The sequence below is a fragment of the Lupinus angustifolius genome, unplaced genomic scaffold (assembly GCF_001865875.1).
Source record: "Lupinus angustifolius cultivar Tanjil unplaced genomic scaffold, LupAngTanjil_v1.0 Scaffold_442, whole genome shotgun sequence".
NCBI lineage: Eukaryota > Viridiplantae > Streptophyta > Magnoliopsida > Fabales > Fabaceae > Lupinus > Lupinus angustifolius.
In genome coordinates this window covers 134358-149610 of record NW_017727839.1, presented here as the reverse complement: position 1 = coordinate 149610, position 15253 = coordinate 134358, and positions in this window count along the sequence as shown.

The following is a 15253-nucleotide window of genomic DNA, read 5'->3' as shown; positions in this document are numbered from 1 at the left end:
AAATAAAATTTCAAGAATAAAACTCAACTAGAGTTTCGTCTAATTCTTTACCGATAATTCCCAGAAATTCATTTTCGAATATATAATTAATGAAAATATTAGTAAAATCTTATAATTCAAACTCGTAAAATTCGTGGTGTTACACCTACATTGTGTATGAAGGCCTGGAATTCAGTAGAAGGGACTCTAGCCGACAGTCTCAAACTCCTACATTCATTAGCACCTAAGACCACATTGTAGTCTCCTATACAACACCAAGGCCCATGATTATCGGAGATGACATTTTGGACGTCAAACCAGAGAGACCTACGAAGAAGATAGTTTGTCTGGGCATAAACAACACAAAGATACAAGACCTTCTTGTTTACCAACACTAATAAAGCAATGTGTTGGTCAGCATTCATTAACCCATAAGGAGCTAAGTCCGGGTTACAAAGACCCCATAAGGAAGGGAGGTGGTCACCTCTATCATTCACAACAAAAAGCTTAAGCTTTAACTCATTCCAATACCTGTATGTCACCTTTTCATGATGGATTTTAGGCTCAGCAAGGAAAACAAAATCAGGCTTATTTGACACGCAAATATTTGTAAGATAGATCTTAGTTTTATGATTCCCAAATCCCCTGCAATTCCAAAACATGATTTTCATTGGGCAATGTTTAGGTAACCACCCCTTCGGGTATTATAAATCCTCATGGATTTGCCACTTTTCCACAACTTTTTCCTTTGAGATTTACTCATGACTGATTTGAATTCCTCCTCTCCCTCTAGAGAGGCATTGTCATCTGCCTAGAGCCTTCCCACTAACCTCATATCATCATAGGCAGCATTGTTTTCCAAATTGGCAGTTTCTTGCACAATCAAATTAGCATTTGGAAAATCATCAGAGTCAATTATTTATGATTCCACCTCCCCTGTGACTGAGTTTAAGTCCTCATCTGAATAATGTTCTTGGATTGCAGGGTTCAATACCAAATTCTCCAGCTCATGAATGTTTTCTTCTCCTCTATCAATCTCCAGGTTGATGACTAAGTCATTTATTTGTCTATATTTAAGAGCGTTAACAGTTGTGTTGTTTTCATGTGTCTCTACCACTCTATGTATATTATAAGGCAGGGGAGACTTTTTGGCCTTATATTTTCGGACATCTTCAACATGAAGCTGGTCTGAATTTAAGACTTTCTAACCTTTTCCCTTATGCCTTGTTGTTTCATCAATAGCATATTTCTTTGCCATCCTACGACATTGAGACACTAGATGACCAATTGCACTACACTATTGACCAATTGTGGAAATTTTCGGTACGTTTTCATACTCAATACCAACAAAAAAGGCAAATCCTTCTCTTTCAACCAATATTTGTTATGGTAGATCCGCTTTGAGGTTAATCTCCACTAGCACTTTGGCAAAATGACCAAAAGATCTATTACCTGTTGCACCGTCCATGGAGATGGGAGTTCCAATGCCTCCAACAATGGAGAATATTATTCTTGGACTCCAATATTCTTAGGGCAAACCAAGAATCCTGATCCATGTTTGAGAATGAGTTTGCATTTGAAGGTTTGGATTAAAATCTGGAGTCCAAAATAAACAATAAACAAGTTAAGGAAAATAAATAATAAGAAAGAATAAGGGTCATGATCGAAGACTAGTATTAAAAAGAGAAATAGGTTAATCAACTACATGACATTTGAACTGCGTTGGTTGACATATCTATGAAAGAAGCTTCACTCTGAGTGTTTTGTGCGATTATTGGGGTGGAGGTGAATGATATGAAACATATTACTTATAATAATATATGTTTTACTAATTTAATATTATAATACACATATCATTAATATATTATTATAATGATACTAGGGGAAGGGACTTCAGGGTCAGGGAGAAGTCCATATCCTCAAATTATGTCCGGATTGCTTTTTTCACCATCTTTGTTTTAGAGTGGTAGAATCTCTAGCCATGGGCCCAATACGAAACAATATCAAAGGATCCTTTGGTATGAATGTAAATTACCATACTTATGGATGACTAATTTGTATACCCAAATAAATTAATATGAAATTAAAGAATAATCCTAAAAATGAAGCTACAATAAATTATTCATATTTTGAAGAGATCCATGCGAGACTATATTCACTTTATTCTTGATTTGAATTTTCAACAATAAATAGTGGTGAGATTTACCGTTAGGAATGTTTGTCAAGTTTAACATTGCTTTTAATTCTTCATTTTATTCCTTAAAAGTTAATAAAACTATATACTTAAGAAATAAAAAATAAAAAATATTTTTTCTAAATCGTAAGAAAAACTTGTTCGAGTATACTAATTATAAAATACACGGAGTTTGTGAACTATGTTATGAGAGAGTGCTGGCAACCGGAGACATTAAAAGAGAGTGATAACAACCAGCAAGGTCCGTTAGAGAAGGTGGTGTAGCCGTCAAATAGCATGTTGTGAACTAGGTTATGAGATTTTTGGATTCAACACATAAAAGATGAAGGAAAGAAACAATATAACATATTAAGTATTTTTAGTATTAAAATAATAAAATGATAAGCTGATTTTAAGACGGGAGATTGTCTTGGTTCAGTAGATGTTGAAGATGATGTTGTTTTGGTAGAATAGTGAAGGGGAAGATGAAATGAAATGTTTTTAATAATTAAAATAATATTACAATGATGTGTATTTTTAAACTATGTGGCCCAATATTATTGGTGAGGATAGAGTTTGGAATAGAGTATTAGGACATGTGATCATTATCCTAAAAAATAAATGTCCATCAATTAAAATTAATAGTTCATAAAGGAATAGTTTTAATATTAATGATGTAATAAATGAATAGTTAAATACTTGTTAGGGTGAAAAAAAATATAACAGAAAAAATCTTAGTTCAATGAATCATGTATTATAAATAAAATATATAGTCTATACATTATTTCTTATTTATATATATTTTAATAGACAGTCAAAATTAACATATCAATATAAATAATGTATTTATAATATAAAAATTATAATATTGATATATATATTAACTATTTATCATATATCTATTACATCCTTGATAGACAGACATGATAGATGGTTTGATATACATGATATATGGAAGAATAAAAAATATATTCCCTGAATGTGTAAGAGATTTTTATATTGTTAATGTATCATCCACTGTTCAGTTTTTATCATCACTGTCTATTTAAATAAAAATAATACAAATAAATTGTAGGTAATACATTAATTAAGTATAAATTTTTAACAGTCAATACATATATATTACACTCTATATGGAAACTTACTTAACATAACATATTTGCTTGCTCTTGATTATAAAACGTTGACCCAATGAAGCATGGTTTGTCAAATAATTTTAGAATTAGGTACAATGAGTCATGTTTTGCTCATATGTATTAGTCATGTATATTTTGAGAAAATAACACATGTACCAATAACGTATAAGTTTTATACAGTGTCAATGTATTAATAAACCATAGTATATGAAATAATGTTATTTTTTCTACAATGAATGATGATTTTTCAGATGTATGACCATCGATATTTTGAGAAAAAAATATATCAACTGACAATGTATGAATTTGATATATTATCAATGTATCATCTATCATTTATGTTAAATCATTATTGACATTTGAAAAAAGTAATACAAATTAATGATAGATGATATAATAAATGTTTATAAATATTTAAACTTAAAATACATAGATCTTATGCTCCTATATTTAATATTTTAAAATTTATTAAAGAGAGAAATGAGAATATCAAAAATTTAATTCTTTTCTTTATGTGTAATATGTGTAGATAAATTTAAGAGAAAAGTTCCTAAAAACCTCATATACTTTATTTCTTTTGCAAATAATTACCATAATTTATTTTTATTTTTTATTATACTTTAAATTTTAAATGTTGGTGAAATTGATATGTACATAAATATAATGTTAAATTATTAATATGTTATAAATGAAACCGCTACCAGTAAGCTAATAAGTCATAACATTATTAGTAAACCCATCATTACAATAGGGCAAATTAGCCAACATCAATCACATAGAGAAATTGACATTAAAATACAAAACTGTCTGAGAATAAAAGAGTAAGTAAGTTTTAGAGTTAAAATAGGACAATATATAGTAATATTGATATATAACAAATTAAAATTAAATCATAATAATATGACAATGGAGATTAAAACAAAATGCATTGTGAAAACTTTAACGGCTAATAATTTAACATTATCTTTATAGATAGATCATTTTCATTAACAATTAAAGTTTAATGAGTAATTACGAAGAAAAAGTAGTTAATAAAAGTTACTTGCTAAACACTTAAAAAGTTTTGCACTTTTGCCTAAATTCTATTAGATATATTAATATTACCATTAGGCACCAAAATCATTATAGACTAAAAATTTAACTGGATAATCCATGGAATAAAGTTCTGAATAGAGGAATGATTTTATTTATATATTAACATTAACCTTTGTTCCTCCTCCAATGGAAGAGAATGGTAATATTTTGTATATCTATAGTTGAGGATCATAACTCCTTATTTATAAGAATTGTTTGTTCTGTTGTTTAAAGTGATATCATTTTGAAATCAAACTCTTTCATGTAAAATAATGTAGTTTTGAATTTACAATCTTTTATTATTAGTCACATTTTTCTTGTTATTAATTTTGTCCACCATACAAATAGAAATAAGACATTCAATATATATGCAATAACTTTCATGAAATAATTTTGATAACCACAAACCTTATTTAAATTAGGTCACTTTAATATTGTAAATAAAGATAATGATGATAACACATTTAAACATTACATTTGTGACGTAAAATTTCAAATCATATGTCCCTATTAAGGTTTAATTTAAAATGTGAGGTAGACAACAAAATAAATATAACACATGGGATCTATTCTATATATTTAGTGCATTTTATAGGTGGAACATAATGTTAAAAAGGCATTACATTTTGATTTTAAACCCTTTTATCAGTGTAATATTTTTTTTCATGCGATTCTATGATGGTCACATACCAAATACCATACCTTACCAAGGGTTCATTTTATAAACTATAAAAATGTTAAAATTTAATTTTTGATTTTTCCTTTTAAAGTTAATCTCATTCTTTGAAGGATCCAAATTCATGTTTATACCAATATGTCCTTATTCCTAAATATTCCTTATCCCATGTGCTTAGTTCTAACATTTGTTTTCCTACTATGTTGTTCTAATTCATTGACAGATGATGATTTCTTCTAACTTCTTTTCTTTTTGGGACTATCGACTTGAGCCCAACATGTCATTAAAGTATGACATGCTCAAATTAATTTCAGAGAGCCCTTTTCATTTTCTCCGCATTTTCTTTTTAAGAACCTTGGTAGGTCAATAATAAAATAAAATAAAATAAAAAATAGAGATAAAAGAAATTTTGACTGTAGATGTGACTTGAAAGAGAATAAAAACTAATAATTGCATCAATTAAAATTAATATTTTATAAATGAATAGTTTTATTATTGAGAAAATATGGGTTGAAGGCAACCTCAGCACATCACATTTGTCGACACTCGATCATAGTTTGACAAATAATTAAATTGTGTGTTCCACTATAGTAACTCAGGTTTTTTTCCCTCTTTCTCTATCCCTCTTGTCTTTCTTTTTCATCTCTCCTGGTCTCCTATTTAATGAGTTGGTATAGTGGAACCCACAATTTAATGATTTGTCAAATTATGATTAGGTGCATGCAAATATGATGAGTTAAGGTTGTCTTCCACCAAACTTTTATCTTTATTATTAATGATGCAATGAGGATTACTTCTTGCTTGTTTGACGTTTATGGTTGAGTTTTCAAATATTTGAGGGGATTTCCAATTCCAACTTCTATAATAGCTTCTTGCTTGTTTGACGCTTTGAGTTGAGTTTTTTGATATCTTAAATTTGTAGTCCACAATATGTTTATCATTATATCTCAATGAGAATTGAAAATTATCATATAAATACTGAATATACAAAATATATGTGATACTTCATATCTACACTTGAACTGCAAGAATTAAATGGTAGAATCCCTTTTAATCCTTTTATTATGATTCAACATATAAGATATAAATACCAATGAATTTTATTACTATAGCAATATTTTGCAATACATTTCTTGCTACACGACAAATATGAAGAAAATAAGTGAAAAGAAAGTTTTAGTCATAAAACTAAATTATATCCTAGGAAGATGTTTTTCCATGAAAGCTAATTACAGGAGAAATATTAGATCGAGACAACCGTGTAGATGATGAAAAATTCAATTGGACTTGGAGAGACACACCTTTGTAATCTAATCTCAAATTTTTATTTATTCAGATGGATAGGAATTATTCCTCGTACTCTCATATAGGTGGGGCAATAACAATAAACATAGATTGGAAAAAATACAAAATGAAATATAAAACGAGCAACCAAATAAGCATATGGTATCTCACATTGTATCCAACAAAAGAAACATAGTTTGAGATTTTAATAAAAATGAAAAAAATATTTATTTACTTTTATGTTATACTTTATATTTATATATAGGGAGTGACCCTAGTAAGAGTTACTCTGACATAAAAATTGTAAGAATAATAAATCAGAGTCTTGCAACAAAACACATATCATTATTTGTCATATGATCATAAAAAAAAGTCATGTGCATGACCATTTATATAAGATTCAAAGATACATATTAACTGCTTTCATTTCTTTCAATAGTGCATGTTCTCACATTATCTCCCTATATATATAGGGGTTTACTAACATGAGTCAAGTTATTTTCATGAAAGATCATGTTAGCATTGTGTGCCCAAATATTTGGACAAAAAATCAGATTTTCCTTTGCTCACACTATTTCATTTCAAGGGTATTTCAATCAATTTACAATATTTTACTTTTAAAAACATGTATTGTATTTTCTCTCTATGACCCCACTCCTTAATTACTAACTTATCTCCTCAAATCATATTCACCTCCTTCCTCATATAAGTGGTGAGTATCTTGAGTGATATTATTCAACAAGCTTTCGTGGTGCTTTGAGTGCATTATATCTTCTCAACCAATGCCTTGCATTTGAAACATATGACATAATCTCTAAGACATAGGTAAATTTGAAGAAGAAAGCCTTTCACTTTGTCATTAATATCAATGAGCTACAAAAAAATAGAAAATTTATTTGATGTGAATAATTATGTAGATACTAGATGAAGAAGACATTCACTCACCTCTTATCTCTCGTGGATATCCGTTAAGGTTGCTACTAGAGGAAGTAGACACATTATTTGAATAGAAAAGCAATTATGAGGTAAGGTCATATAAAAGGAGAGAGAAAATGTAATAAATGTTTTTAAAATAAAATACTGAAATACCCTTGAAATAAAATAATGTTAGCAAAGTAAAGTATGGTTTTTTGGTCTAAATATTTGGTACACAATGTTAACACTATCTGTCAAGAAAATAACTTGTCTTATGTTAGCACCCCTATATATATATACATATATAATTTTTCCTTTTTATACAAAGCCAGAGGTAAAAGACTAAGTCAGTACGAGTTTTATATATTCAACGGCTAGTGATGACAATGAGGTACATTTTCTCCACCCCACAAATTTTCTCAGGGATTCCTAAATTGATAATATCAAAATTAAAAACACACCAATATTTAAAATAAATAATAATAGATATATAGTTTGTGCTTAAAATTATTATAAACCAAATACATTTGTAGCAGACACACAAAATGAAGATAGTGGTATGTAAAAGTATATGTCTTGGTTTTGCGAACAAAATAGATCGGAAGGATAACATCATCAACATAGTTTTATAAAAAAAATTAAGATATTAGAATATAAAACGTGACAATATGGACAACATGGAAGAAGCTGATCTAATAGTCGCCCAAGTATAGGCTGGAGATTTCAGTGACATAATGAAAAATAAACAAGCAAAGGAAAATAAATAATAAGAAAGAATAAGGGCCATGATCGAAGACAAGTATTAAAAAGAGAAATAGGTTAATCAACATCATAACACTTTGAACTCGGTTAGTTGACATATCCATGAAGGAAGCTATACTCCTGAGTGTTTTGTGCGAAGATTTGGATGGAGGTGATTGATGAGAATTATATTAGTTATAATAATATTTTTTATACTAATTTAACATAATAATATATGTATCATTAATATATTATTATAATGATACTGGGAAGGGACTTCATAAGTCGGGGAGAAGTTCATATCCTGAAATTATCTCCGGATTGCTTTTCTCACCATCTTCGTTTTAGAGTGGAACAATCCCTAGCCATGGGCCCAAAAGGGAACAATATCAAAGGATCCTTACTTTTATGTTATACTTTATATTTATATATAGGGAGTGACCCTAGTAAGAGTTACTCTGACATAAAAATTGTAAGAATAATAAATCAGAGTCTTGCAACAAAACACATATCATTATTTGTCATATGATCATAAAAAAAAGTCATGTGCATGACCATTTATATAAGATTCAAAGATACATATTAACTGCTTTCATTTCTTTCAATAGTGCATGTTCTCACATTATCTCCCTATATATATAGGGGTTTACTAACATGAGTCAAGTTATTTTCATGAAAGATCATGTTAGCATTGTGTGCCCAAATATTTGGACAAAAAATCAGATTTTCCTTTGCTCACACTATTTCATTTCAAGGGTATTTCAATCAATTTACAATATTTTACTTTTAAAAACATGTATTGTATTTTCTCTCTATGACCCCACTCCTTAATTACTAACTTATCTCCTCAAATCATATTCACCTCCTTCCTCATATAAGTGGTGAGTATCTTGAGTGATATTATTCAACAAGCTTTCGTGGTGCTTTGAGTGCATTATATCTTCTCAACCAATGCCTTGCATTTGAAACATATGACATAATCTCTAAGACATAGGTAAATTTGAAGAAGAAAGCCTTTCACTTTGTCATTAATATCAATGAGCTACAAAAAAATAGAAAATTTATTTGATGTGAATAATTATGTAGATACTAGATGAAGAAGACATTCACTCACCTCTTATCTCTCGTGGATATCCGTTAAGGTTGCTACTAGAGGAAGTAGACACATTATTTGAATAGAAAAGCAATTATGAGGTAAGGTCATATAAAAGGAGAGAGAAAATGTAATAAATGTTTTTAAAATAAAATACTGAAATACCCTTGAAATAAAATAATGTTAGCAAAGTAAAGTATGGTTTTTTGGTCTAAATATTTGGTACACAATGTTAACACTATCTGTCAAGAAAATAACTTGTCTTATGTTAGCACCCCTATATATATATACATATATAATTTTTCCTTTTTATACAAAGCCAGAGGTAAAAGACTAAGTCAGTACGAGTTTTATATATTCAACGGCTAGTGATGACAATGAGGTACATTTTCTCCACCCCACAAATTTTCTCAGGGATTCCTAAATTGATAATATCAAAATTAAAAACACACCAATATTTAAAATAAATAATAATAGATATATAGTTTGTGCTTAAAATTATTATAAACCAAATACATTTGTAGCAGACACACAAAATGAAGATAGTGGTATGTAAAAGTATATGTCTTGGTTTTGCGAACAAAATAGATCGGAAGGATAACATCATCAACATAGTTTTATAAAAAAAATTAAGATATTAGAATATAAAACGTGACAATATGGACAACATGGAAGAAGCTGATCTAATAGTCGCCCAAGTATAGGCTGGAGATTTCAGTGACATAATGAAAAATAAACAAGCAAAGGAAAATAAATAATAAGAAAGAATAAGGGCCATGATCGAAGACAAGTATTAAAAAGAGAAATAGGTTAATCAACATCATAACACTTTGAACTCGGTTAGTTGACATATCCATGAAGGAAGCTATACTCCTGAGTGTTTTGTGCGAAGATTTGGATGGAGGTGATTGATGAGAATTATATTAGTTATAATAATATTTTTTATACTAATTTAACATAATAATATATGTATCATTAATATATTATTATAATGATACTGGGAAGGGACTTCATAAGTCGGGGAGAAGTTCATATCCTGAAATTATCTCCGGATTGCTTTTCTCACCATCTTCGTTTTAGAGTGGAACAATCCCTAGCCATGGGCCCAAAAGGGAACAATATCAAAGGATCCTTTGGTATGAATGTAAATCACCATACTTATGGATGACTAATTTATATACCTAAATAAATTCAAAAATTAATATGAAATTAAAGAATAATGATAAAAATTAAGCTACAACAAACGTTTAATATTTTGAAGAGATCCGTGCCAGACTATATCCACTTTATTCTTGATTGGAATTTTCAACAACAAAAAGTGGTGAGATTTACCATTAGGATTGGTTGTCAAGTTTACCATTGCTTTTAATTCTTCATTTTATTCCTTAAATGTTAAAAAAAATTATATGCTTATGAAATAAAAAATATTTTTTTTTCTAAATAGTAAGAAAAACATGTTCGAGTAGACCAATTATAATGTATAAGGAGTTTGTGAACTAGGTTATGAGAGAGTGAAGACAACTAGAGACATTACAAGAGAGTCACGACAACCGGCAAGATCCATTGGAGAAGGTGGCGTAGCCGTCAATTAGCATATTGTGAACTAGGTTATGAGATTTTTGGATTGAACACATAAAAGATAAAAGGAAAGGAACAATAAAATATATTATGTATTTTTAGTATTAAAACAATAAAATGATACGCTGTTTTTAAGATGTGAGATTGTCTTGGTTCTTAGAGGTTGAAGATGATGGAGTTTTGGTAGAACAGTAAAGGGTAAGATGAAATGAAATGTTTTTAATAATCAAAATAATATGACAATGATGTGTATTTTTAAATTACGTAGCTCAATATTATTAGTGGGGATAGAGTTTGAGATAAGGTATTGGGACATATAATCCTTATCCTTAAAAACAAATGTGCATAAATTACAATTAATATTTTATAAATGAATAATTTTATTATTAATGAGGTAATAAATGAATAGTTAAATACTTGTTAAGGTGAAAAAATATATAAAATAAAAAACCTTAAATTATTAAAAGTAGAATAGAGAAAAGTAATTGTGAGTTGTGAGTCCTTTCATATATAGGAATTTTTAAAGAAAGAAATTAATATTTTAGTTCAATGAATCATTAATTATAAAAAAATATAGTTAATACATTATTTATCATTCATATATATTTTAATAGAAAAAATAATTAACATATCAATATAAATATTGTATTGATAATATAAACATTATTATATTGATGTGTATATTAAACTATTTATCATATATCTATTACATCCTTGATAGACATGATATATGGTTTGATACATGTGGAAGAGAAAAAAAATGTACACATTGAATATGTAAGATATTTTTATATTATTAATGTATCATCCATCATTTATTTTTATCATCATTTACTTTTTAAATAAAAATAATAAAAATAAATTATAAATGATACTGAGACTATGTATAAATTTTTAACTGTCCGTGTATAAATATTATACTCTATATGGAAATTGCCTTACCAAATATATATTTGATTGCTCTTGATTATAAAAATGTGACCCAATGAATCATGGTTTGTCAAATAATTTTATTTTTGGGTAGAATGAGTCATGTTTTTTCAGATGTATGAGTCATCTATATTTTGAGAAAACAACACATGTATTGATAACGTATAAGTTTTAAATATTGTAATTCTATTAATGAATTATGGTATGTGAAATAATGTTATTTTTTGTACAATAAATGATGATTTTTCAGATGTATGACCATCTATAGTTTGAGAAAAAATATATCAACTAACAATGTATGAATTTGATATATTATCAATGCATCATCTATCATTTATGTTTAATCATTATTGATTCTTCAAAAAACTAATACAAATGAATGGTGGATGATATACTAAATGTGTATAAATATTTAAACTTAAAATACATAAATATTATACTCCTATATTTAATATTTTAAAATTTAGTAAAGAGAGAAATGGAAAATATGAAAATAATTAATTCATTTCTTTATATGTGATATGTGTTAGATAAATTTAAGAGAAAAGTCCATAAAAACCACATATACTTTATTTCTTTTGCAAATAGTTACCATAATTTATTAATTTTTTTTTATTCTTTTAATTTTAAATGTTAGTTAAATTGATATGTGCATAAATATAATATAATAAATATAATGTTAAATTATTAATATGCTATAAATCAGCAACTCATAAGTCATAACATGGTTAGTAAACCCATCATTACAAAAGGGCAAATTAGCCAACATCAGCCATAGAGAGAAATTGCCCTTAAAATACAAAATTGATTGACAATAGAAGAGTAAGTAAGTTTTTGAGTTAGAATAGAACAATATAGTAATATTGATATATAACAAATTAAAATTAAATCATAATTATATGACAATCGAGATTAAAACAAAGTGCATGGTGAAAACTTTCACTACTAATAATTTAACATTATCTTTATAGATAGATCAATTTCATTAACAATTAAAGTTTAATGAGTAATTAGGAAGAAAATATAGTTAATAAAAGTTTCTGGCAAAAAAAACTTTAAAACTTTTTCACTTTTGACTAAATTCTATTAGATATATTAATATTACCATTATGCACCAAAATCAAACCTTGTTGGAATTAGATCACCTTAATATGGTTAATTAAGATAATGATGATAACACATTTTAGCATTGCATTTGTGACCTAAAGTTTCTAATTATATGTCCCTCATAAAGTTTAATTTAAAATGTGAGGTAGACAACAAAATAAATATAACACATGGGGTTCTATTCTATATGTTTAGTGCATTTTATAGGTAGAACATAATGTTAAAAAGGCATTACATTTTGATTTCAAACCCTTTTATGAGTGGATAGAATATTCTTTTTCATTCGATTCTATGAAGGTCACCTATCAAATAGCATACCTTAGCAATGGTTCATTTTTAAATTATAAAAATGTTAAAATTTAGTTTTAAATTATTCCTTTTAAAGTTAATCTCATTCTTTGAAGGATCCAAATTCATGTTTTCACCAATATGTCCTTATTCCTACATATTCCTTACCTCATGTGCTTAAGTCCTACCACTTATTTTCCTACTATTTTATTCTAATTCATTGACAATACCTTATTAAAAACCCTTTGGTTCTAAATCAGAGACCCCTTTACATTTTCTCCGCATTTTCTTATTAAGAACCTTGGTAGGTCAATAATAAAAGAAAAGAGAATAAAAAATAGAGATAAAAGAAGTTTTGACTCTAGGTGTAACTTGAAAGAGAATAATAACTATTAACTACATCAATTACAATTAATATTTTATAAATGAATAGTTTTATTATTTCGAAAATATGGGTTGAAGATAACCTCAACACATCACTTCTGCAGACACTCAATCATAGATTGACAAATTCTTAAATTGTGGGTCCACTACAGTAACTCAGGTTTTTTCCTTCTTTCTCTCTCCCTTCTATCTTTCCGTTTCCTCTCTTCTAATCTACTATTTAATGATATCGTGTAGCGGAACCCACAATTTAATGATTTTTCAAATAATAATTAGGTGCATGCAAATATGATGTGTTAAAGTTGTCTTCCACCAAGCTTTTATCTTTATTATTAATGAAGCAATGAGGATTACTTCTTGCTTGTTTGACGCTTTTGGTTGAGTTTTCAACATATTTGTGGGGTTTTCCAATTCCAACTTCTATGAAAACTTCTTGCTTTTCTGACACATTTAGTTGAGTTTGTTGATATCTTAAATATGTAGTCCATAATATATTTGACATTATGTCTCAATGAGAATTGAACACTATCTTGTAAATACTGAATATACAAAATATATTTGATACTTCATATCTACACTTGAACTTCAATAATTAAATGGTAATATCCTTTTTAATCCTTTTATTATGCTTTAGCATATAAGATACAAATATGAATGAATTTGATTATTGTAGCAATATTCTGCAATGCATTTCTTGCTCCAAGAAAAAAAATGAAGAAAACAAGTGAAAAGAAAGTTTTAGTCATAAAACTAAAAATATATCATAGGAATATGTTTGTCCATGAAAGACAATTACAAGAGAAATGTTAGAGCGGGGACAACCATTTAGAAAATTGAGAGGATATATTGAATTTGAAAGAGTAGATGATGAGAAATTCATTTGGACTCGGAGACAAACACATTTGTAATCTAATCTTGAATCTTGACTTTAATGTGTTTAGGAAAAAGTTTGTATTTTATTCTTGAAAGTTTTAATTAATTCATTTCTTTATATGTGATATGTGTTAGATAAATTTAAGAGAAAAGTCCATAAAAACCACATATACTTTATTTCTTTTGCAAATAGTTACCATAATTTATTAATTTTTTTTTATTCTTTTAATTTTAAATGTTAGTTAAATTGATATGTGCATAAATATAATATAATAAATATAATGTTAAATTATTAATATGCTATAAATCAGCAACTCATAAGTCATAACATGGTTAGTAAACCCATCATTACAAAAGGGCAAATTAGCCAACATCAGCCATAGAGAGAAATTGCCCTTAAAATACAAAATTGATTGACAATAGAAGAGTAAGTAAGTTTTTGAGTTAGAATAGAACAATATAGTAATATTGATATATAACAAATTAAAATTAAATCATAATTATATGACAATCGAGATTAAAACAAAGTGCATGGTGAAAACTTTCACTACTAATAATTTAACATTATCTTTATAGATAGATCAATTTCATTAACAATTAAAGTTTAATGAGTAATTAGGAAGAAAATATAGTTAATAAAAGTTTCTGGCAAAAAAAACTTTAAAACTTTTTCACTTTTGACTAAATTCTATTAGATATATTAATATTACCATTATGCACCAAAATCATTAAAGACTAAACACTTAATTGAATGATCCATGGAATAAAGTTCTCATAATGATTTTCGAAGTTGTATATTAACGTTAACCTTTGTTTCTAATTTAACAAAAGAGAATGGAAATTCATTGTATATCTATAGTTGAGGATCATAACTCTTTATTTATAAGAATTGTATGATCTTTTGATGAAAGTGATATCTTTTTGAAATCAAACAATTTCATGTAAATTGATGTCCTTTTGAATTGACAATCTTTTATTATTATTCACATTTTTCTTGTTATAAGACATTTGATATATATATA